Source organism: Puntigrus tetrazona, chromosome 10, assembly GCF_018831695.1.
Source record: "Puntigrus tetrazona isolate hp1 chromosome 10, ASM1883169v1, whole genome shotgun sequence".
NCBI lineage: Eukaryota > Metazoa > Chordata > Actinopteri > Cypriniformes > Cyprinidae > Puntigrus > Puntigrus tetrazona.
Window position 1 is genome coordinate 8,599,462 of NC_056708.1, and position 24,476 is coordinate 8,623,937.

General features: G+C 37.2%; 1 protein-coding gene and 2 pseudogenes across 3 annotated transcripts in view; 1 reads left to right on the top strand and 2 right to left on the bottom strand.

The window, feature by feature from the left end:
- cadm2a (cell adhesion molecule 2a) overlaps positions 1-24,476 on the bottom strand; it is a 1,030,129-nt gene that overhangs the window by 597,101 nt on the left and 408,552 nt on the right. The gene's annotated exons all lie outside the window — the stretch shown is intronic.
- On the top strand, positions 1,555-5,271 carry LOC122352900 (annotated as a pseudogene).
- The window catches only part of LOC122352904, a 60,208-nt pseudogene continuing 47,266 nt past the window's right edge, over positions 11,535-24,476 (bottom strand).

Consider the following 24,476-nt stretch of genomic DNA (forward strand, 5'->3'; position numbering starts at 1 on the left):
TCGTTACTTTCGCTTTAGGTTTAGTTTATTTATTTATTTTTATAGTATTATATTCCCTAAATCAATTATTCCCAAATATTTCAAGTTTATTCAGTAGCTGAATATATATTTTTCATATTTGAACGCTGTATGACAAAACGGCACCCGTTACATAAAAGAATGGAAAAATTTTGATTAGACTTATGATTTTTGGAAAAACGTATAAGAGTTTTCTGTCCCGGTCTTGAACAAGTGTTTGAGTCAAACTAAAGTGGTCTGTGTCAGGTGTTCTTCTAACTATCAAACAACATTTCGCTAATCATAAAGGTTATAGTTAATCACAATACATAAACTGCACGAGCCACTTTCGCCCGTATCCATAGCAACAGAGCATTACATCACTTATCCATATTATAATAATCGGTCAACCTCCAGATTTTTATTTCATCATTTTAAAAAGCTTTTCAGCTCAAACAGAGACAGGATTACCTTTTTTTTTTTTTTTTTTTTAGATTTGATTATGTTTGAATTACCATGCATGCTTGTTTACGTGATTTTTTTGTGTGCACAGGTCTGAGTATGAGCGCACAAAACGTTGGGTCCAGGAATGAACATCAGGCTTTCAGGTAACATTAATAAGCGAAATAAACCTGTATTCACTTCAAAATAGCAAGAATGACAAGAGATAGGTGAAAGAAACTGGGCTGAGACGACTGAGAAATAAAAGAAGTTGAACGTGTTAAGTTCATCTTTAAAGCTAATCTTTTATGCTGGAGTTTCTCTCAAAACTTTAACCTTTTTTTCAATTGCTTTTGTGCCTGCTCTTTTCTCTCGATCTACTGCTGAATGCTTCCTTGACCTAAGAATTTGCATGTGACTATATTATAGAGCAATGGGGTGGAAAGATATTTAGCCTGCATTTGAGAATCATTGTTATTTTAGTTCGTAATTTGTGTTTTTATAATTGGTATGTTTTAAAGTGAAAAATTAGCACAAATTGGAAAACAAATATCAACAAATAAACAGATTTAGTTGTATTTTTTGCAATTTTGTAAAATAATAATAATAATGTAATAATAATAATTTTAAATAAAATAATTACAACTATATTTATACATTTTATTATAGCATAAACATCAATACTATGAGTAAAAAAAAATTGTTATTATAGAGATAACCTGAATCATGTAATCTGGTATACAACCTCCACATTATAGTTTAATTTGTTAAAAATAGGAGGTTGATTTAATTTAGATATTTTTTTTTACAGTTTGGCATTATGCTCTCTGCACATATAAAACCCCTAGATGTTTAAAAAAATTATTTATCTTGACTATTTGATTGCAGAATCAAAGAAATATTCTCAGTGTTGAGGCCAGTTCTTACATAAAGCAGATTAGCATCTGTCGACATTTACTTGCGTCGCTCAAGAACTGCAACAATACTTGCAGTGATTTGGAGATCAGGCCTGTTAGTGATTTTGCATTTCGTATTCCTGGCCTCATTCACGTGGTTCTCTACTGCTCCAGATTATACTTCATAATCCCAAACACTCTTCTAAATGCATGCTTTTACTCCCACACATCCACTCAGGCAGCAAGATGCAATGAGAACATGTAGATCAACAAAAAGTGTTACGTTTATTGCTATTACTAACTACTTGATTTCAGAAGGCTTCCTGGTGTCAAAGGAGAATGATAAACTTCTGTTTCTGAGAAGATCTGAGAAATATCTGAGGCTTGGAGCATGTAGGCGTCGCTTGAACAAAACCTGGGATATCTGTATCTTCTGAACCTAAACTAGCTCTTGGAAAACTTTTTTGGACATCATTTCAGCTCATCTCTTGGTTCAGATGAATCAGGCTTCAGATTATCAGTTGTTTTGGGAGGCCAGCAAAAAGATGTCGGACACATTTGACGGACCACGTTTACGCTCTGACAGCACGTCGACCACGGCGTCTACTTCATCGCGGGCGATGCTTTCGCCAGAGGCTCGCTCAGTTGCTCGCCTGCTTGGATGATCTCAGCTCAGATGATGAGACAAATGAGGAAGTGTCCCGTCACGCTAGACGAAGCCTTTTACCTCTGTGGAAAATACACCAGCAGAGAGTCCTTCAGGTGTATTAAGTCATTGAAAAATGAGTTTTAAATAAACTTATGGTGAATGGTAGAAGATGTGGATTTTGTTGGTGGTTTGCAAGCAAGTTCTTTGCATTTTTATATTTAATTGTCTACTTTCTCGAGGTTTTTTTCTCATATATTGAATTCAGAGATTATATGAACGTAGTTAACAGATTCCTGCTCTGTCTGTGTCTTCTTCTCTTGTTCAGGCTCCACATGGTCACGTGGAATGTTGGCACAGCTGGAGCCACCAGCTGATGTGAGGTCATTACTGCAGCTCGACTCGCAGCCGGCCACTGACCTTCTTTGTGATTGGGTGAGTTAACATCACCTGAATCACATGATCAGTAAAAAATAAATAAATATATAAAAATCTCGGTATGTCAATATACACTACCTTCAAAGTTTTGGCTTGGCAAGATTTTTAAAATGTTCTTGAAAGGAGTAAAAATATGGTAAAAACTATACTAGTTTAAAACATTATTAAGCTCTAAAATAAGTCATTTCAATCTGTGACTGCAAAGCTGAATTTTTAGCAATTATTACTTCAGTCTTCACTGTCAGAAATCCTTCAGAAATCATTCTGATTTGGTGCTCAAGAAACATTTTGTTATTAAAACGTGAACAGCTATACTGTTTGAAATGGCAATATTTTATAATTATTTTGTAATTATTCATGTTTTTGATCAATTTAAAGCAAAAAAATACAGTATGTTCTTATATTTATCTATCTATCTATCTATCTATCTATCTATATATATATATATATATATATATATATATATATATATATATATATATATATATATACTCACACACACACACACATATATACATTTTGTGTGTTCTTCCTCTTAAAAAATCTGTGAAGTTTACTAGCATTTTACTATCAAGTTAAAATAGTCTAAAAATCTAGTAAAATCTTCACTAAATATTTTTCCATTTTATGCTCTATGTAAAAGATAGAATTAATTTATCTGTCAGTTAGTAAGTTTATATTATGTGATGTGATAGAAGATGAGCAGATGTGTTTGTGCCTTAGTCTACAGGAAGTGACTGCCACTCCAGTGCGGTATATCTCTGATCTCATTTCTGAGGACTCATGGAGTCACCTTCTCATGGATACTCTGGCACCAATGGGATATATCAAGGTACAGAATAAACAAAAACTGATTGCGTGTCTCAGCACTCAACACTGTTGAGTGTCCTTACATATGTTTTTTATGCAGTTGTAACAGTTACAAAAGAACAGAGAGACAAAATCAGGATGAGCCGTCTCCTCATTAAGCTTGTTAAGCTCCATTGTTCACTGCAGGCCATTGAAAACACTAGAGGCATTGTTTCACAGCAGCACATTAGTGTACCGTAACCGCAGATTTGATGTGAGCCCGTCCCATTCTGCCGTTCACGACTAATTAGCTCTGATTTTCAAAACTAAATTCCACTTCACCAAAAAATCCCAAGAATTTCCAAAACCAATCTCCTTATTTTCTTACGTCAGCGTATCAAGGACGCTAAGCTCAAATACGTGTTTCCTCTTGTTTTCTTCCCCATGCAAGGCCTGATATATAGATCTCTTGCAGAGAAACCTTCTAAAATCCTCTTTCTGTGATGCTGTCGGTTTTGATGTGGAGGTCAAAGCGGCGTGTGACATTTGTGTTGAGAAATGCACTGAAGCTTTGACATATGAAAAGGCTTTTTTTTTCTGTCCTCAGGTGACTTCAGTGAGGATGCAGGGTTTGCTGCTGATACTGTTTGCAAAGCAGGTCCATCTGCCTTTCATCAGAGACATCCAAAGTACATACACACGCACAGGCCTGTTTGGATACTGGGTATGGTACAGCCTTTATCTTCACATTTCACAGACCTGTTATGCACTCATTTCAGTTTGATAGCATTTTCCAGCAAACCGACCTATTTATATGGTGTTCAAAAGAGTGGGGGCTTATTCTTGAAGTCTTTAATAGTCACTCGATGCTCATCAAAGATACAGCAACGCTGTCAAATATTATTACATATGCAGTGGAATAATGCATTTGTATTTGCTTTAACAGGGAAATAAAGGTGGTGTGTCTGTGCGGTTCTCATTCTACGGTCACATGCTGTGTTTTCTAAACTGTCACCTGGCGGCTCATATGAACTACGCCTGCAACGCATGGACGAATTTGAATATATACTGGACACACAAGACTTCGATATGTACAACACACCACAAGTGCTTGACCACAAGTCAGTGCTAAGTTGAAGAAAGTTTGCTCACGTTCAGGCATTCTCACATACATCATGGTTCTCATGCGCGCTGTCGTTCATGTATCAGGGTGGTCTTCTGGTTTGGTGATCTGAACTTTCGTATTGCCGACCACGGGATGCACTTTCTCCGGTCCTCGATCAACAACGGCAGATTTAACCTGCTGTGGGACAGAGATCAGGTCAGACAAACACACAAAGATAGCACAAATTAATAGTTGGTTTCATGTAATTAAGTATTCTATTCTACTCTATTCTATTTCACTGATTTCTGGCTTTTAGCTGACCATGATGAAGAAGAAAGAACCTATTCTTCAGGAGTTCGAAGAGGGACCGCTGTGCTTTAAACCCACGTATAAGTTTGACCGTTTCTCAGAGACTTACGATACAAGGTACATTCACACACTTGAACATTATTAAACATTTTCAAAACAAAAATGTACAGATAATGTACTCACCCCTGGTCATAAGATATTCATGTCTTTCTTTCTTCAGTCGTAAAAGAAATTATGTTTTTTTGAGGAAAACATTTCAGACCCTTCTTCTTGGGATTGGAACTCTTTGAAGCTGCATTTAAACTGCATTTGAAACTCAAGTTCAGGCTCAGGGAACCATAGAAGTCGAACATTTCTTTACATTTGAAGAAATACGTGAACATATTGGATGACAAAGGGGGTGAGCACGTTATCTGTAAATTTTTGTTCTGAAAGTGAACTACTCTTTTGACAAAATAGAAATGCGCATGAAAATAGAAACAAACGGTCTCAATTTCCTGAACGCCTATTATGTTTTCTTAGAAAAGTTTCACGGTCGTTCTTTCTCCACACAGAGCACCGAGGACGTGGTTTGGATTTATGTAAGATTTGATAAGAAATTTTTGTGTTTGTTGCATGGCCTCATCTCTACCTTAACCACTATTACCCAGAATTCCTCTCATTCATCATCACACCCCTGTAAACACCACACTCCTCTCACTCAGCGTTCAGTCTTTGCATAATCTCCTGTCAGATGCTCCAGTAAGCATTTCAGTCATGTCTACACAAATGTAATGTCGTGATTGGTGTTTTTCCGTGTGCCAGCTGCCGTCAGCTTTGAAGACGTGTACGTTGTAGTATGTCTACTTTAAAGATGGGTAAGTAGGATGTTGTAAGAAGGGGATTGTATTTCCCATCAAATATAAATGGCTGAATATAGGAGGTCTTCCGCACCACAGAGTATTTGATTCTGTGTACAAAAGTGTTTCCGCCAGAGATCTTTTTGCATTTAACTGTCACCTACATGCCGAATTGTTACGTGGGTAGTGACATATGTTTGGGATATGGTGTTTTGCTGTGTCCGTAACAGAAAGAGAAAGTTTGTGTCTCCATTTCTGAAAAATGCAGGACATCATGTATCACTCCATTCGTTCATCCAGCACCTTCCATCATATTTAATACATGACCGCACATCCATGAAATGCTGTCAGTGTGTCATTGGGCTTTTAACTGCTGTCACGAAGAGCTGCTTTGCACCTGTCATATAATATGTCACTAAGCACCTCATCACTGTGTAGCAAGCATGTTTCACTTTGATATGCTGGCGTTTGATGCATTTGCTTGTTGTCTGATATTGTAGAAATAGATCACAACATAAATGCTGCATGTCTGCATAGAAATGGGAATTTCGCATGGAATTCTCAGTATACAGCACATCTATCTATCTATCTATCTATCTATCTATCTATCTATCTATCTATCTATCTATCTATCTATCTATCTATCTATCTATCTCTCTACTCACCCTCATGATGTTTCAATCTTGAAACTCAAATTAAGATGTTTTGGATGTTCTGAGAGATAATCTGATACACACATCCATACGTATACATGCATGCATAGTTGATCTCATGAACGAACCTCCATAGTAGATGTGTGAGGGAAGAAAATGTTGAATAAAGTTATTATTCAAATTTTTGTATTTTTGGCCAAGAAGAAAACTCAAACTCAAAAAAACAAAAAACATCTTAATTTGTGTTCCGTAGATGAACGAAACATCATAATGGTGAGTAAATAATGACATAACTTTCATTTTTGGGTGAAGTATACCTTTGGTAAAGAGCATTCTTTTTTTTTTTTATAATTATTGTGTATAAACCAATATAGCATAAGAAGTTTTAAGTTCTCCAAGACTACAATCTCACTCTGCATTTATTACTTTAGTATTTACATTACTTTATTCCTACATTCCTTTTTTAATGATTTTTTTTTACCCATCAATAGTGGTAAAAGGAAGCCTGCCTGGACGGATCGTATCTTGTGGAGGATAAAACCCAAAACAATAGAGACTGAGGATGAGAATAGGTCTTCACGACATCATCAGTTGAGGATGATGAGTATCATATTAAGGTGACACAGGACATGTACACCTGTGATGTCTCATATGGAGTCAGTGACCACAAACCCGTCATTGCAAACTTCAATCTGGAGGTATGAGTTCTGTTTTCTACCCTTGGTTTCACAGACGAGGCTTAGGCCTAGTCCTAGTCCTAAGCTAAAATGTAAATCTAAACTTGCACTGACAGATCTTAAAACATGTGAGCGCCTTTCTTTGTCGTAAGATGCACACCAGTAATGTTTTTTTTTCTAAGACATGTTTATAAAAATTACCTAAATATCTGAATTGAACTATGGCCTAATCCTGGTTTAGGCTAAGCCCTGTCTGTAAAACCAAGCCTCAATCAATTATATGACAAAGAGCTAATCAAACTGAAGTCAATGTGCTTGAATAATAATCATCAATAACTATAATATCTACCTTTCAGTGCACCTGACTTTTAATCCAAATTGGTTTTGATCTCTTCATGCAGATGAGAAAAAAGGTGGAGACTCCTTTAGTCACACTAACGGTGGAGGGACACTGGAGTGCCGATGAAGACGGCACATTCACCTACACCATTCTGGAAAACTTTGAGTCCTCAACCGGGATTGGATCGGATTGTACAAGGTGAGAAAAGAAGTTGATGGATGAACATAAACACAGAAAGAGACAAAAAGGAGATCTGTATCACAAAGCGGGTCACTAACTAGTGGTGATTTAAATCTCGGTGTGCAGATTGGCTTTAAAAGTGCCTTCGATTACTCCTCCTTCGCTTGGGTCAAAGATGATGAAGTGGCTGCCAGTAAGTCGTGACGGTATGGCAGGCGAAAAGTTTTGGTGCATACTGAAAAATTATGAATATTAATAGAGTTTTGCATTATTGCACTTCTAAAATGATATTTGGAAGCGTTGTGTGCATTTAAACTGCATGCTACAATGTTGCAATATAAGGATGCACTTCCTGTTTAAGGTCAAGATGAGTAAAATGAGCTCCCCTGCTGGCAGGGGATTACGTTCTCGGCTATTACAGCACCAACATGCAAACCCTTATTGCCTTTAGTTCGATTTTCCAGGTGAGTTTTCATAAACTTGTACATATTTTGACTTTATATTAGATTTTGGCTATTCTTCTTTGTTCATCCGCTTTGTTTGGATCCAGATTCTCGAGTCTAGACAAGCTGTAATGGAGGGTCTGGTTCCCGAGAACATCAACGGACACGGAGAAGTAACTGGATGACTTCTAACCTCATATGTTCACGTGTAAAAATCACAGCAGGATCTGATTTGAGATCACATTTGCCTGTGTAAACAGACCTTGTTTGATTTTTCAAGGTAATGCTGATTCTGTGAAACAGTCTCATAATGAGTCACGATTCAAAATCTAAGGCTTTAAAGTTTCCCGAAACACTGAGTCTAATCACTGAACACACTGCAGCGCTCTTTTTCATTCTGTAAACACACACATTGCGCTTTTCTGCTGTAGTATGTTGTGCCTGTATCTGCCGCTAGAGGTTTATAAAGCAATCGCTAACTTTATTACAGACACATCCTAACTCAGAATGGTATCCCATCTGTTTAGTAACCATAGTAATTCGACAGAGAACTGAGAAATTCTTCACAGCTTTCATGTTTTTGTTTTTTAATCAAATTTGATTCTAATAAGAAAGTAATACTAATAAGAGTGTAGAACAGGCCTGTGTTTTATGCCAAAATCAACACATAAATTTAGCATTATTTTACCTGTTCGTTTTATTTTTATATGATATATGTAATAAAGAATGTTGCATTTACATTGCCTATTTCAAAGTGATTACAGTATCTTACGGATTTAATGTACATTGGTGCTCTGCTTTATACAGTATCCCGCTGTACGTTTTATGGTAGTGCCTGTTTCTATATAATAGTGTGTGGGTTTTCGGTATCTGTAACAACAGTTCACCATCTGATTGTTAAAACGTGATTTTGTTATACTCACTTTCACACGAGCGAGAGGCAGTTTAACTACTTATCGTGCGCATTCGTCTATTGCTACATGCCTGGCCTATTTTTTTCACTGAATATATAATTTGTCTTTCCTTTATCTTTGTTCATGTTAAATTCATCGTAACCGTCTTCTTGGAACAAGTCGTTTTGATCCTTAATGCTTTGTTAAATGTATTACAGTATTACTGTAAGCAGTTGAACACATTGGGATTGTATTAAAAATATTAACACCTGAACATCCTTTTGTGATGTAAATCCGCGTACTTTCATTTATAACTTAAATGAGCTGAAATGATATTTTGAGGTAACTTGCAATTAACCTGAAATATTCCTACCACACACATCTGAAGGTTAATTACATAGCTGACATTAATTAGTGTGACACGAAGCGTGATTTTTCATCCAACAAAATCCAATCTCCAGAGTGACAATCAAACAAACTTCCTCCTCGATCTTTCTCACCGCCATGACTGTTAATTCATCTTCGAGCATGTTTTTGAGGCTCACTCCAGGGGCGCTGTTTACATGCTTATCGTCACGTTCATATAACGCGTTGAAATTAACGCATGCATAAGGTACGCGCGAACTCGCTCGTTCGCAGAATAATGCAGCGTCGCTCTGTTAGGTACAGTGCTCAGCGCCGGAGATATTGTGTGGTTTTACCTCCAGGAGCATTTTCATGGGTAACTACAGCTATAAATCTGTCTGAGGCACCTGCAGAGCACTTCGAGGAGGAGGTCGTCAGCTCGTCAGCGAGAGAACAAAGAACTCGCTAAAAACACACACTGCGAGTCAGCCAGTGAGCTATGAGACAGTGGCACTACAACAGTTCTTTCTCGGTAAGACAGCAAATCTATATTTGGGATGGCAAACCCAGAAACATCTTTGGGGGCTTTTTTTTAAAGCACACAAAGAGATTGAGAAAAGGTGCAGAAGGCCTGTCTAAACTGAAGATAACTGTCCGAGGGAGTTGGCTTTAATATCGGCTTAAAGTTATAGACGATGCAGTTGAGCGTGAGTGTGCTGCTCTTATAACAGTTCGGTTAAAATGAAGTTATACAACTTATATTTATAAGGCAAACTATGTAAGTTTTCGCCGCTGGAGGTCGCATTTTCAAAACGATAACGGAGGCGAAGCTCGACGACGGATCGTCGAACGTTAATGTCACTTTCACAAATCAAGCAAACGCTCATTTATATCTATTTAATCCCCTAAATCATCTGTACATGACTATTACTTGCACAATAAATAATATATATTTACCTCTCCCGTCTTATCAAAACAGACGGCGAAGGCGAAGTCTCTTTAGTCCGATGTTTCCGCGAAGCTCTGAAGCGCCACGTCGATATTTATTCTACTTCTACTTCTGTGTTTGTTCCGATATCTTTTTGCCTCAGTTGGCGTACGTCTACGTTTCTTGGCTTTTCCCATAATTTGCAGAGTGTAATCGTAGTCCATGATTTCTGAAATGCACAACAAATAACTACTACGTGTGTTGCAGCAGGCTGCACTACAGGCGACCCATAACCTTCTCCTCGTGAACAGCGCTGGAGTGGCCCTCAACTTCCGTAACCCGTAAGGTCGCAATCAAATAAATAATAATACACACAACATTACGTATTACAATTACGTGCCCGAAAGAAATATGTCGTTACATCTAGCTACCGCAATTTCCGTGCGTTAAGGTAGTTTGGCGTGACTGGCCTGGAATGCTACACAGTCGTGAGTCATGGTTTGAAGTGGTGAACTACGGGCTCAAAACCTGCTCTAAAACGCAGCAGTAGTATTCATAGGTGGAAACCGAGGACAGCGCGGATATCGCACCATCAATACTTTCGAGATGACCTAAGTACAAGACTGCATAAAAACGTTTTTTTTGTGTGCCTTTAGACACCATATTGCCTGTTTTCCCGCTGTCAAACAATCGATTTGCTCAATAAAGATTAAAGGCTTTCATATAGTTGCGTGCCGATTAACAGGGTCCTGCAGAGCGTCCACTGCTGCTTTTTTTTATTTTTGAGGTCACTTGACAAAATGCCTTAATTCGGATCACACGCAGACGTAACTGAGAAAAAATACAAATTTCGAGTGCTGTGTGTCCTGAATGAAGCTTTTTTGAACAAATCTGTTCAGCGAATGATTCAAATGACTCACTCACACAGGTGTGTCCTTCCATATAATGTTTTTGGAGCCTAATTTATATTTGCCATTACAAAAAAATGGCTTATGTCAAACTTTTGATTTTAAAAAAGCTTTTTCATGGAAGAACTGGACAGCGTACATGCACACAGTTGCTTTTCGACCTCACATTTATTTGACCACCCGGCTGCTGGTAGCAGTAGCAATAAACTCCACTATAAGGACATGAATGTCTTCAATTGATATACCGTCTTATTAGTGTTTAAAAGCTCGGGCTGAGAGCTCTGGCAAAATTAAAGTGCTGTGATAGATTAAGCTTGAAGCAATTTAATTAAATGCATTAAGGAAAAAAGTGTTAATTAGTGTAATTAGGTGAGATTTTTGTCTCCTGTTGTGTCAGAACAGCTGCCGAGACCTCACACCCAAGGGAACAGTTACAAGGGAATTATTCGTCTTCCCTTGAGAGGACACTAGATTCTCTCACGAGGCCCAGGAGATTCATATTCCCCAGCACATCCAACTGGCCTATGATGTCACCCGGTGCTGTAAAACTTTTTAATGGCCCACTAAATCAGAATCATGGATTGGAGGCATTTAAGGCTAAGTGAAGACAGGATAAGGTTATGGGGTGAAAGAGGAAAAGCAGGATGAATTGAGACACGGAGAGAGAGAGCACAATGACCTTGCTGATGTCATAATAACGCAAGCAATATCCAAACTGAATGTATTTAGAACGAATGTTCACAACAGCACATTAAAAGCTCTTTGTGCTTTTGTAATGCATTGACCTCTAAAATTAAAACAACCTTTGGTTTGTACGAAATTATAATTTCCCCCTCTTTATCTAACAAATGATAAAAAAATCATGAAAAAAACGAATAAATGAAAAGTAATCATTTACTCATCCTTGTGCCCTTCCAAACCTCTATGACTTATTCTGGAGAAACTGGAAATGTAGCAGAATGTCAATGAAAGCAGTCACAGCAAACTTTCATTCTATGCAAAAGAGCAGCTTGGACATTCTTTTAGACAACTAAACTACTGAAAACGGGCAATGAAGGCAATAACAGCGTTTTCAAGTGGACAAAAGCAGATACTGTAGGCTTGCACAGAATTCTGGGATGTGATGCAAGAATCAGCTCCATTCATCCTCACAGTCCTCAATGTCTGAAATCAATGTCCTCATTTGCCAGGATCAGAGCAGTTCTGCAAGGAACGTAGATCTAGAAGGAAAGAGAAAAGTCTTCATTTACACTCATTCATATTATTTAAAGAAACATGTTAAAAAAACTATAATTTACATTGGAAGAAATACCTTTTTATCTATCTTGTTTTGATTTATTTGGTGACGATCGTAAATGTAACAACCAGGTATAAACGGGTCTTCAGATACGAGGTTTCTAGGTAAGTCCAAGAATAACCTAAACCATGTTTTGAAATGTTGAGGATAGTGGCTGCTATGATAAACCTGCCATATAAAAACAATTCACATGGCTATATACAGGCCGAGCTTAAAAAAGGCAAAACAATATTTCTCTTGGGAGAAAAGCTTGAAAGCAAGTTATTGCGCTGTTAAAAGGAGCTCTAATCTGCTGAGTGAAAACAATTCTTTATGTAACCTGGGAACAACTAGCAATACAGTTTTTATTAGTGAAATCACTGTACTTTGACCTCACTTCACACAGCAGGACATGAGACTACAGGTCTGGGATCAGTCCAGCGGGACCGAGAAGTGATTGGGTCCGGGCATCTACGTACTGACAAGAAAGACTTGTTTCTCTCAGAGGAAAAAAGGAAATCAGAGACTATATCTAGCCAAAGTTCTCATGAATAAAACATTGTGTGTAGGGAGAGGAAACAGAGTCATTCTTGTAGGTCAGGTTGTGGTTGATTTCACAGGGGAGCAGACTTGCGCTTTATTAACTGGGCCTGCACTCACCTGCTGGAACTGGACCTGAGCGCCCAGAGTGAGCGCCAAGAAGACACTGCCGCGATTACAAATAGAAAATCACTGTTTTACCACTAGAAGCTTATATGTTCATATTGGAGCTTTTGGAACTAAGATGTCACAGGCTGTGTGTGGCCTTGGATGAGTGGTTTATTACATTGAGACTGTTTTCAGTGGATTTTATTGTTTAAGTAATCATAATATTGAGCTTGTTGATCATCAATGGCAGCGTCTCTAGATACATTATACGTTTGAGGGAGGCAGGGTTTTCTTCAAAATATTGGACGAGAAAAAACAATGTAGTACATAAATAAAACAATAAAAGTGTATAAATCTATAGATTTTCAAACAATGTCCAACAGTTACACCAGCAGGTAAAGTTACAGCAGGAGTGTTGAAACCCTGTGGGGTTTTAACAGACCCCTTAGGCTACGTTCACACTGCGAGCCTTGGTGCTCAATTCTGATTTTTTCACATTGTTGTTTTAAATGTGGCCAATATCAGAATTAAAGTGTGACCAGATCACGGTCCTGAACCGACCCACATAAGCAAAAGAACAATATAAACAGGGTTTCCAGGTTTACACAACGACATCCGCCCATATTTCTCAAAACTAGTTTAAAATGAGCCCAGCCATGTTTCAAAGTAAATGTCGCGTTTGAGGATGTGATAAAAGACAGTAGGGTTTTGAAACTGTTATGATACAGGCCCTCAACTAACTACTTTTTGCAACTTTCTAGATAAAATCTATCAATTTTCTCAGAGCAAAACTACAACAAATGTAGATCTAGAGTGATGTAAAAGTAAAACAGAAAAATAAACTCTCAAATAGAAAAACTGAAATATTTATTTCAAATATCTATAGAAATATGTTAACTCCCCTGGAGGTGGATAGGTTAATTTTTACGATGGATGGATATATATATATATATATATAATTTACAAAATAATGGCCACTATCAACCAGCATTACCAATCTTAGAAGAGCCAGGATACATTTTTAAAGAACTCTGACTGAAAGAAGAATACATCTAGGATGGCTTGGGGGGTGAGTAAAATATGGGGTCATTTTCATTATTGAGTGAACTATTCCTTTAAGATCAGTGACTAACGTTATTACATCATCAGTAACTGTGCTGATTCAAATAGTTACTAATATTATGAAAAATTTACAGAATTTCTTCATTGACTCCCTGCAGCACCATTCACGGAGCCCAAGGGGAAACCCTGGATTTATATTTTAAGGCTGCTGCAATGGATTACATTAAGAGGCATCTAGAATCATGCCTCTATGTCTACTGAGATTTACATCAGATTTCATTATGAAACAGACACAGCAGTAACTATTGATTCATGAGTCACTGAAGTTAATCTCATGGCACAGCCCTGTATATGTGTGATTCTGCACCTGACCACTAGATGTCACTGCCGGAGTTTGGAAACAGGAAATGGGATTCTCAAAGGAATGGAGGCTGTAGGCAGCTTGAGCTATTCTTCTGTTAAACGACAAACTCCTATGTGCTAAACTTTGACTAAAGTGTGCTTCATAATTAATCAACAAATAGGTAGTCACTAGAGTTGGTTTTGGATGTTTTCTTAAATCCAGCCATATAAAATATAACTAGTAATATCACTCTCTAATGATCAGACTAAGAAAGTCTCAGTCTATATGACTGAGAAAGAGAATGAGTAAAAAAAGAAGATAATATTGCTTTGTTTACATTCAGACTTGATGTTATAAGAACACCTACGTCTGTGCAGCAGACACCACTGATTTACCTCAAGAGAAGCACTGAACTGAAACTCACCCAAAAGAAAGCTGGAGATATGAGAGAAGAGAATAAAAAGAGATAAAATCTCACTTTCTGGCCAGAGTCACGGACAGACAGACCTTTGAACGAATTTTTTTGTCAGAGCTACGTCTGAGTTACACCGGCGTTAATATCTTGCTCAATTAAAATGCCTGCTGCGATTAGCAGGATCTCTTAAAAGGCACTTTGAGCCAAAACGGTATTAACAGGCTCATTGATTCCTGGCATAACCATCTTTCAGTCGGCTCATCAGCACCGGTAATCACACAACTCAGGCCATTACAAACTACATGGCCGCCAGTGACCCTGACCAGCTGACTAATCCATCACTGACATTTAAAACAAAAATGCTATCTTCAGGTACAGCTGCCCTGGAGGAAGCAGGGCAGGAAAGGGGACCACAGGCGACTGGCCAGGCTTCAGAAACATGAAGATGAAGAGAAGATCTAAGCTGATAATGGACACCATCACTGCTCATTATCACTCTATGAGATTAGTCAATTTTGGTGTCCTAAAGGTTCAATTCTGTCACTGCTTACTGCAGTGTTGGTCCAATCCACAACTTTCCTTCTCTTGTGGAAAACTAAAACTTGTAAGAAAGGACACAAATGCCCTAGAAGTAGCTTTGAGTAAGGAAAAGGTCACAATTCTAATCTGACATCACACCTAGATTTTCCTTCATAAGAAATAGTCTGTAGCAATTTCAGAACCAGTTGTTTTGAGTCAGATCTTTTCAATGAATGAGTTGATTCAGTTCACAAAATTATTGTAAATGATTCATGAACCAACCAGATAAATTTGGTTCGCATTGAGTTCAACTCCATTAGAATTAGTGGTAAATGGCGAATAAAAATACACATGGCTACTTTCATGGTACTTTTGAGTTCTTTTTTTTTTTTTAATTGATTTCCATTCAATAATAAAATTGTTGGTATGTGATCTATCGCTGGAATGTTTTACAGTGCTTGTGCACAATATGCGTTTTCACACAGACGATCAAGCGCTTTTCCTTCTGTCCTTGCTCTTAATATACAATCACTCTGATGAGTGCAGCTGCACCGTCGGCTTTAAGACTCAAAATATGTACCAATAAGTACATATCAATGCAGTTTCCAAAAAAAATGGTCACTAGTGTCAGTAAAACTGTGACACTCTTAATTTCTTTTTACTAAGGATGGCCTTGATACAAGTATTCGTTGTGGTATGGACATCTCAGTTCGGAGCATGAGGCCTTACACCAAATACAGGCAATCTATTTGAAAAACGCGAATGCCATGAGCTACGCACTTGAAAACAAAAAAACTGAGCATAGTATTTGTTGTATTTTTCCCTGTTGTACCAAAATCATATCGCACTGTGACCCCGTACTGAGGTACATACCGAACAGTGACATCTGTGTATTGTTCCATGCCTACTTTTCACATAAATTTACAGAGATTTGATTAATAAAGCATAATTTCTGTACAGTTACTTGAAGAATATCCGGTAATTCAAAACAACATTAATATGCTGTGATATTTCAAAACAAATGCTTTTGAATGTTAGCGTCACACATATCCAGTTTCATATCTAGTCAACAAAACAGTTCAAATCTGTGTGAAAGGAAGTTGAAATGGCGGGGTTGCATCAACAAATTTGTTTTTCAGTTTTGCATTTGTTAGCACTGTTGGGTAGGTTTATGGTTGGACTTGGTGTAGGGCATTGTTACGATCATTTCTCTTTGGTAAATGTTTTTTTTTTCTTGTCTTGCTCTGATTCTTTTTTTTTTTCCCTTTCTGCTCTTCTTTTGTTTTCAAGTCTCTTTCCCATAGGTTTCATGGATGCTGTGGTGTCGGTGCACAAATGGTTGCTCTATTAAGACTTTAAAGGACGCTGCTTGCAAGCAGTCGGGAGCTCTTTGTTGGTCCAGAGCTCCTGGATTTCTCCTCCGGCCATCGGCCAAACCCAAACAAATATTTAACAAATGCTTCTGTGGCTAACGCTTATTTCCCGTTTGGAAGAAAAATGCAAACTTCTATTTTCTGTGAATTAGTTTTTGGTTAGGTAGTTAGGTAACCTGTTACTAAGTGATCAGGTTATGTAATTTCTTTCTTTTTTTGATCTAGATTCCTATTGTTTGTTATGTTGGCCTGTGGCCTCACCACAGAGATGCTCTCTAGGTTTCACTTATAACTTCCAAAACTTATTTACTTCCTCAGTGTGTTTGTTTGGTCCCCAAACAAGGCATTTTCCAGCATGATAGAGCATTAAATTTTAGCAACAGTTCAGATATTTCAATTCTGAACTTCTATACATACCTATATCAATGTAATCTAGTCGTGCCAGGGTTCACGTATTAAACTTGTGTTTTAGTGTCAATCAGTGGACATTTCTCTTTGAAAAATGCAGTAAGGCACATAAAAACAGTGTTGCACAAAAAGTGCACAGAGGTACATATTGTTATGCACCTGTTTGCTTATCATTTGATTTTGATAGATCATCCCTTTAAAATCCCATTTTTATGTTTCTTGGAAAAGAAAACTATTTGTTTATTATGACTTGTGTATGAAGTCAGTAATTCAGCTTTATTTCATGGTTAATCTGATCCATAATTACCTCTTTTTAAAATTTAAAAACGTTTTTATTCACTTCCTACATCTAAAGTATTTTTTTAAAAGTAGATCAATGTATGTTTTATTCAGATCTTGGTTTGTGCCCGAGGCTAGAATGCAAAGCGAGACGACGTTAACATCGGAAATGTAAAGGCGGTGATGTGATTCATTAAAGGCTGCTGAATCAGAACTCATGCTAATACAGGAAGACAGAGCAGAAACATGATGAGGTCGAGCTCCAGACTGTCTGCTCTGCATCTGCACACACAGGTGATGGAACTCTCTTAGGAAATCACAGCTGCAATGATTTAGGCCTCAGTCTGGAAGCTAGTTAATTTGACTAGTCATCCAACAATTAACTCATTCATTAGTAAGGTGTATTTACCTTCTTTAAAATAATGCTGCTGCAGATGTAAACAAAACCATTGTTCCCAGTATGCTAAGTCAGGTTAAAAATCCAAATGAAACACGCACGCGCGCACACACACACACACACACACACACACACACACACACACACATACACACAAAGTGAGACATTAAAAACCAAAAAAGTCTCTTGAGGGCTTCCTTTAGTTCGATTAGTCGACCAGTCATTTAGACACCTCAGCTACTAGTACATTTTGAACAGTCTCTGAATCCTGAATTTAGCTTTAGTGCTAGCATGCTAAATATAAGAACTTCAAAAACATTTGATTCAAAAGCATTAAAAAACATGAGGCTGGTTGAAAAATGTGATGTTAGTCAAAAACTAAAGTCTTTCAAGATGATCAAGATAGTCTTACTTGCTAAGTTAGTTTAACAGCCTGCTGAGGGGAAAAAAAAACAGCACAACAGTACAACCGTACCAAAACAAAATGCTGCTGACTAGCTAAGCTAATCTTTCTAGCAGGGATAAAAGAACGGTGCTGAGAGAGAAGAATCAGAACAAATGATGAGAGGTGTAAAAGTCTTTTAGGCATTAGTTTTTGATCGAAGCCACCTCAGTTAGAGCGAGACTGTGTAGATGTGGCAGCAGGAGCTTTGGGCTCAGTAGGGACAGGATGAACTACCAGTTTATAGTGTCATACACCGTCTTGTCTTCTCACAAATTAGTACCAGTTTGTGCTTAGTAGCAATTGCACGTAGACCTGTGAGCTGAGGCTTTTTAAATATGTCTCTTTAAGCTTCACTGTCAATTTATGTTTAAAAGATAACATGCTTACATTTTGGTATCTCATTTTAAATGGGTTAGTTTGCCCCAAAAAATAAAAATTAATTCTGTAATTACTCACTCTAATGTTGTTCTAAAACTGTAAGACCTTTGGTCATTGTCAGAACACAAATTAAGATATTTAACACTTTTAAATCTTTTTTAATGTTCAAGATCCAGAAAGGTATTATGGACAAGATAATCCATGTGACATCAGTGGTTAAAGCTTCATTTTAATTGTTTACAACATTACCGCAACACATTGTGCGTGGTACTCTTGTAAATGTGCAGCGGAGACTGACACAGAAGAGAAGAATTATTGAATAAAGTTGAAACTATTTAAATTTGAAGTTACAATTAAAATTTAAATAGTTTCATTTTTTCCTGAAGAAAGTATATCTTAAATTATGTAAGTGATACTGTCATTTTAAAGATGATCAAGAACTATTTTATTTAAATCTGTAGTCTAATAAAACTTAATAAAAAAAATGTACCTATAGTCCTATCTATAGACTACAAGCTAATTCCATTTCTATCGTTTACCTGTTTAACTTTGCTTAAAATTTGTTATGAAGAGTATTATATACTAACAAATGTAATGAGTATACAACATAACAAATATTAATATGCTGGGATATTTGAAAAAGGATGCTTATCCAGTTTCATTTCTATGGGTTTTCATAGACAGTAGGTTTGTTTGGTAGCTCACGGAGTAGAGATGTACTTGAGAGTCGAGGCGTTTTTGTTTGAATCCTGTGTAACTACGGTTTGACAAAACAGTTTAAATCTGTGTAAAAGGAAGCATGGTTGCATCAACAAATGCCTTTTGGTGTCAGTTTTTGTATATCAAACATGACAGAGCATTAACTTTTAGCAACAGTTCACAGATATTTCAATTCTGAACCACCGCAATAAATACCTATATCAACATATTACAAATGTGCCAGGGTTCACGTATTACACCTGTGTTTTAGCAACACAGATTTTGTCCTAAATCAGCAAGTTAGGAGCTACTTTTACCCTTAAGATGTTTTGTGAATATGTGCCCAGATCGGTATTTATAGTGTTTAGAAGCCAATTTGGAAATGTTCAGATGAAATTCAATTTGTTTTGTTAATGATATAAATGTTTAATTGTCTAATTTGCTCAGGATTTTGTAAAGAAATTGTTTAGTGCTACAACACTTTATATTGGTCTGACAGCCCACTGACCCCTGGGTGACAAATCACTGAATTAATTATGTAAAAAAATTATTTTCATGGTAAGTTTCATATAAGACTGATCTGTACTTTTGGGGGTCTGAACAGCCCAATGGAAGATCAGCAGAGAACTGTTTTGTGTTTTTTGTAATTGTGGATAATGACCCAAGGTGGCCCACTTTATTTGGGTGGCATGATGTTGTATGTAATAATGTTTATCAATGGATCTTTGACAAGAGGATTTTACAGTTCATACTGCCATAAGACCATTACATCACACAAAAGTAACAGTATAAAACATTTATAATAACCGATTATTATCTAGTTATCTAGTTTCACAATTGCACATTCTGAATGTCTCATTTTATGTCCTGGAGTTTGTTTTAATGAGCTGAGTTGAATACAAAACATGCAAAATGGGCCTCTAGAAGTGTGATTCGCATGACCAGAAATGTCTTGCAAGTGAATGTCACAGAGTATTTAATAAGTATATAAGTGAAATTCTTCAGTTATTATTTGTACATGATTCAGTTATACATCACCAGTCATTGTAAATCACTCCAGTACTTAAACCAAGTTAAAATAAAAAAATAAAAACAATGTTAAAAGGTTAAATTCCAAGTTTGGTTTGTAAGCATTTTTCAAGGGTATAAAGTATGTGAGACAAAGTTCTAAGAACTAGTATAGTTGGTGCTACAGTAACAGTTTCCCTTTGGCAGTTTTCCTGGTTGTATTGCACTGGCAGCAGGAACTCTGAAACGGATGACAGCGATGTCTCAGCCGGTGAATGAATGGCGATGTGATCTGAGCTTTCGTTGTGTGTCATTGTTTCATGATAACATCGATGGAATATAAACACACAATTTAAGCAATTCAAAGGAAATCTGCTAAATCTCCTTTGACAACTTGCAGGAATTCATATCATAGAGGCTGAGAAAAGAACCAAATTGCTACAGACAACAGGTAGATAAATGTTGCTATCGCTTTTCTCCTTGTTTGTGGAGTAAATACTTTTACACGGCTGTTTAAAAAGCTTGGTTTTTCATATGGTAGTTCCTATAGTACTGCTTTAGACCCTACTCTGAAGTAGGAGTTCATTTAATTTCCCCTAATAGAGTTTCTAAAATTAAATACATCCCGTGGTGCAAAACATGCAAAAAAGCGCCAAAATTTTCTAGGAACTATGAAAAGCCATCCGGTATCCCAGAATGCTTTTTGTTACACACCAATCAGTGAGGGCTAATGGCGGAGTGAAACCGCAACATTTTCTGCTGGTATATTGCTGGTATTTTGCCATGAAATGCAACTCTAAGAGTATTTCAGTTGAGAATGTAGACTCTAATGTCTCTGTAGTGGTTAAATATGAGGTGAAATAATCTAATAGGCAAACTTTTGTTTAATGAATCTATTCTTCTATATTGCTCATGTCTTTCATACCGCCCTCAGGAGTTCACGCTCCTGACTCAAACGTTTTAAGTTCAAACTATCAAAGATGCAAGTCCGAACTTTTCAAACTTGTTATTGAGAAATGGCCAAGGTCTTACTAGGTATACTTGAAACTTCAAGGCAGGTGTATTAAGGTAAGTTGGAGCTAAACTCTGCAGGACATTGGTCCTCCAGGATGAAGTTTGATGACCTCTGCGCTAACAGTTAGCTTAAAGAGAATTAGATTGTCCTGTACTGTATGTGCAATTGACATGGTTGATGTGTACAAGGACATTTCTAAGTGTTTGGGCTTAAAAAAAAGGGGTAGACTTCATTGCAAAGACCTGGCAACCACTTAAAACAAACGAACACCAAGGCAGCAGGTTTTGAAACGTTAGGTGAACTAAGGGTTCTAGCAACACCCTAGAAACTATAGCATCTACACAGCAATGCAGGTTTTGCACAGACACCCCAAGAACTCAAACTTGTAGCCCTGAGTGTAGGTGGTTTGTATCCCAGGCAAGACTCTAAGAGATGTGGACACAATGCTGGAGGGCTGCAGGTTCAAAGGTCCCTAGACTTCTTTTGATTACAGCAGCGCCTTACCCCAAAAATGCTCCAGGGTGTACCTGTGTGCAAATATGAACTTGCTCCTAATGCAAAACCAGAACTTCAGAGACTCTTGTGAGAAAAAACTTTTTCAGTTCGTGCTCTTGCATAGCAGAGGAACAAAGCTGTCAAATGACTGCAAACCATCAGGCATTCTCTTCACGTTCGATGCTCGTATCACCCACAGTGAAGGTTTGTGGCTTGCAGTGCCTCTCTTTCAAAAGGTGTGCAATGCCTTTGGGTGGATAATATATTTAAACGCTCTGATCAACATTTTATACGCATATAACGCAGACAGAATTGGGAGGGTTGTCTCTCCCCTTGAGGAGAGACATCCCGATATATCGTTTTTATATCTCTTACTCCTAGAGTCACTCTTCCTGCTAATGAAGGCCATTTCCTCTTGTGGAATGAGAGGTTGCTGATTCACGGACCCATAAAAGCACGATGACCTGTAGAGTATCCGACAGCAAGGTGTCCTTCCAAGAGCTGTCACTCACTCAGCTTGGTCGCCGGGACCCAATGAATGTGGGTCAGAGGAAGGTTATAAATTAGTATGAAAACTCCCACTGTTCTTCCCACCCTCCATCCCAGTCTGCTTCCTTATTATCCTTACAGTGTGGCTGAATGTGGAGGATTCATATTGCTTTAGACAGAGAGTGAAATGAAAGGGAGCTTTTTCGTTCCTTTGATCACAGAGCTTCACACTTCTGTATCTTTCCTCTGTTCTTTTCTTCAGGAATCGTCAGAAGAGCTGCGTGGCCCATCATGAGCTGCAAGGATCTCATCAAGAAAACATCTAAGGGCTGTAATTATTCAATCCTGCTGCTCATTAAGAAACCTTCTATTGCCCATTCTTCAGAGAGACAAAGACGAAAAGAGGAACAACCGTAAAGTATGGCCTGTGCTCTTTCAGATCTCCAAAGTGCTAAAAAAACAGGCACACAAAGTATTAAATCACTGTTTTCACCTTCGAACTTTCGAAACACACAATGCACATAAGATGGGAATTAAATGGTTAATAACAAAGGATGATTTTTAATTAGTCTCAGCCTCAAATGACGTGTCTGTAGACTGTCCTAAGGCAGGTATTTGGAGCTGTGACTAATGCTTTTGATCATGAAATAATCACTGGATTTGAAGTTTGCCATGTTAGTGGCATAATCTTTTTCAAAGACATGTACAATTTAGTTTAAGGCACTTGGTAGCAATTCAGGCAGATATCCATGAGCAGAACTATATATTAGTTTTTGGAGTTATGTATGGTAAGTAATCAGTGCAATACTTGTTACTTCTCGATGGCTCGTTCATCACATTTTATTTAAACTTATGAACATTTTACAGTATCTCCAGTTTTTATTTTCTGTTTTCTTTCATGCAGTCATGTAGTATATTAGTAATTAGTGAATTTTATTTTTTAAAGCTAAGTCTTTTTATTAGTGCTGTCAAATGATTAATCCAAAATATTTTTTTCTATAATATATGTATGTGTACTGTGTACATTTATTATGTAAATACAAACGTATAAAATATGTATTCTAAAAATGCTTACATGTCTATATTTATATTTATAGAATTTATATTATAAAAAGGCAATTCTCTGAAAAATATAGGTGAAAAACTTGATAAAGGTCAAAATCCAGTATCTTAAAATATTGGAATATTTCCTAAAATCAAAGCAAAAAAACCTATTTGAAGTATGCTCATTTCTGCACTCAGTACTTGGTCAGGGCTTCTTTAGCACAAACTATAACATCAGTGGAGACTGGCATGGGCGATCAAACTGTGGCTCTGCTGGGGCACTGTTGAGTCTTCAGCTCATCTTTGTTGTTGGATCTACTGTTTTTCTTAAAAACATACCATAGATTCTACATGGAGTTCAGGTAAGGCCTATTGGCTGACCAACCAAGCACAGTATAATCATGGTCAGCAAAGAACTTGGATGTGATTTTGGCATTGTGGGCAGAGGCTAAGTTCTTGCTGGAAAAGGAAATCAACATCTTCAAGTATTCTTTGCAGGTGGAGGCATAAAGTGCTCCAAAATCACAAAGCAGATCTCACAAGACCCCAAACCATTACAGACTTCAGAATCCTTACACTGGACTTCAAGCAGCTTGGGTTCTGTGCCTCTCCAGTCTTCCTCCAGACTTTGCAAAATTTACTTTTATCTGAAAAAAGGACCTTGGACTACTTAACTGCTAACAGTCCAGAAATTTTCTTTTAGTCCAGTTAAGATGATTCTGGTGTTTCTGTTTCAGAAGTGTCTTGGTGGCTCTTTTCCTGAAGACGTCTGAGTGGTGACTCCAGCTTCATTCCACTCCTTATGAAGCTCTCCCAAATGTTTGAATCAGCTTTGCTTGGCAGTATTCTTAAGTTGACTCTGTTGCTTGAACAGCTTTTCCTAGACATTTTTTATTTCCAGTCAACTTTGCACATGGTTTGATACAGCACTCTGTGAACAGCCACTCCTTTCAGTAATGACCTTCTGTCTCTACGACTTAACCTGTTAGTGGATAGTGTTCTGGACCAATCAGCAGTCTTCCTCATTATAGCATCGAAGAACAAGAGATTCCTGCCATTTCTATTGTAGGGATGGTCATTTAATGAAACTCAAATATAATATTATAAAATTATAATATTAATTCTAATATTTTGAGATACTGGATTTGGACTTTTATGAGCTGTAAGCTTTAATCAACAAAAATGTGTTACTTTACATGTAATTAATCTAAAATATATTAAACTATACGAAAGTTTCACTTTTTGAAATTTGACAAAAAAAAAAAATGTAGTTTTTACAATATTTATTTTTTTTTTTAAATCTAGCTGTATACTATATACAGTCATGTGAAAAAATTAGGACACCCTTTGAAAGCA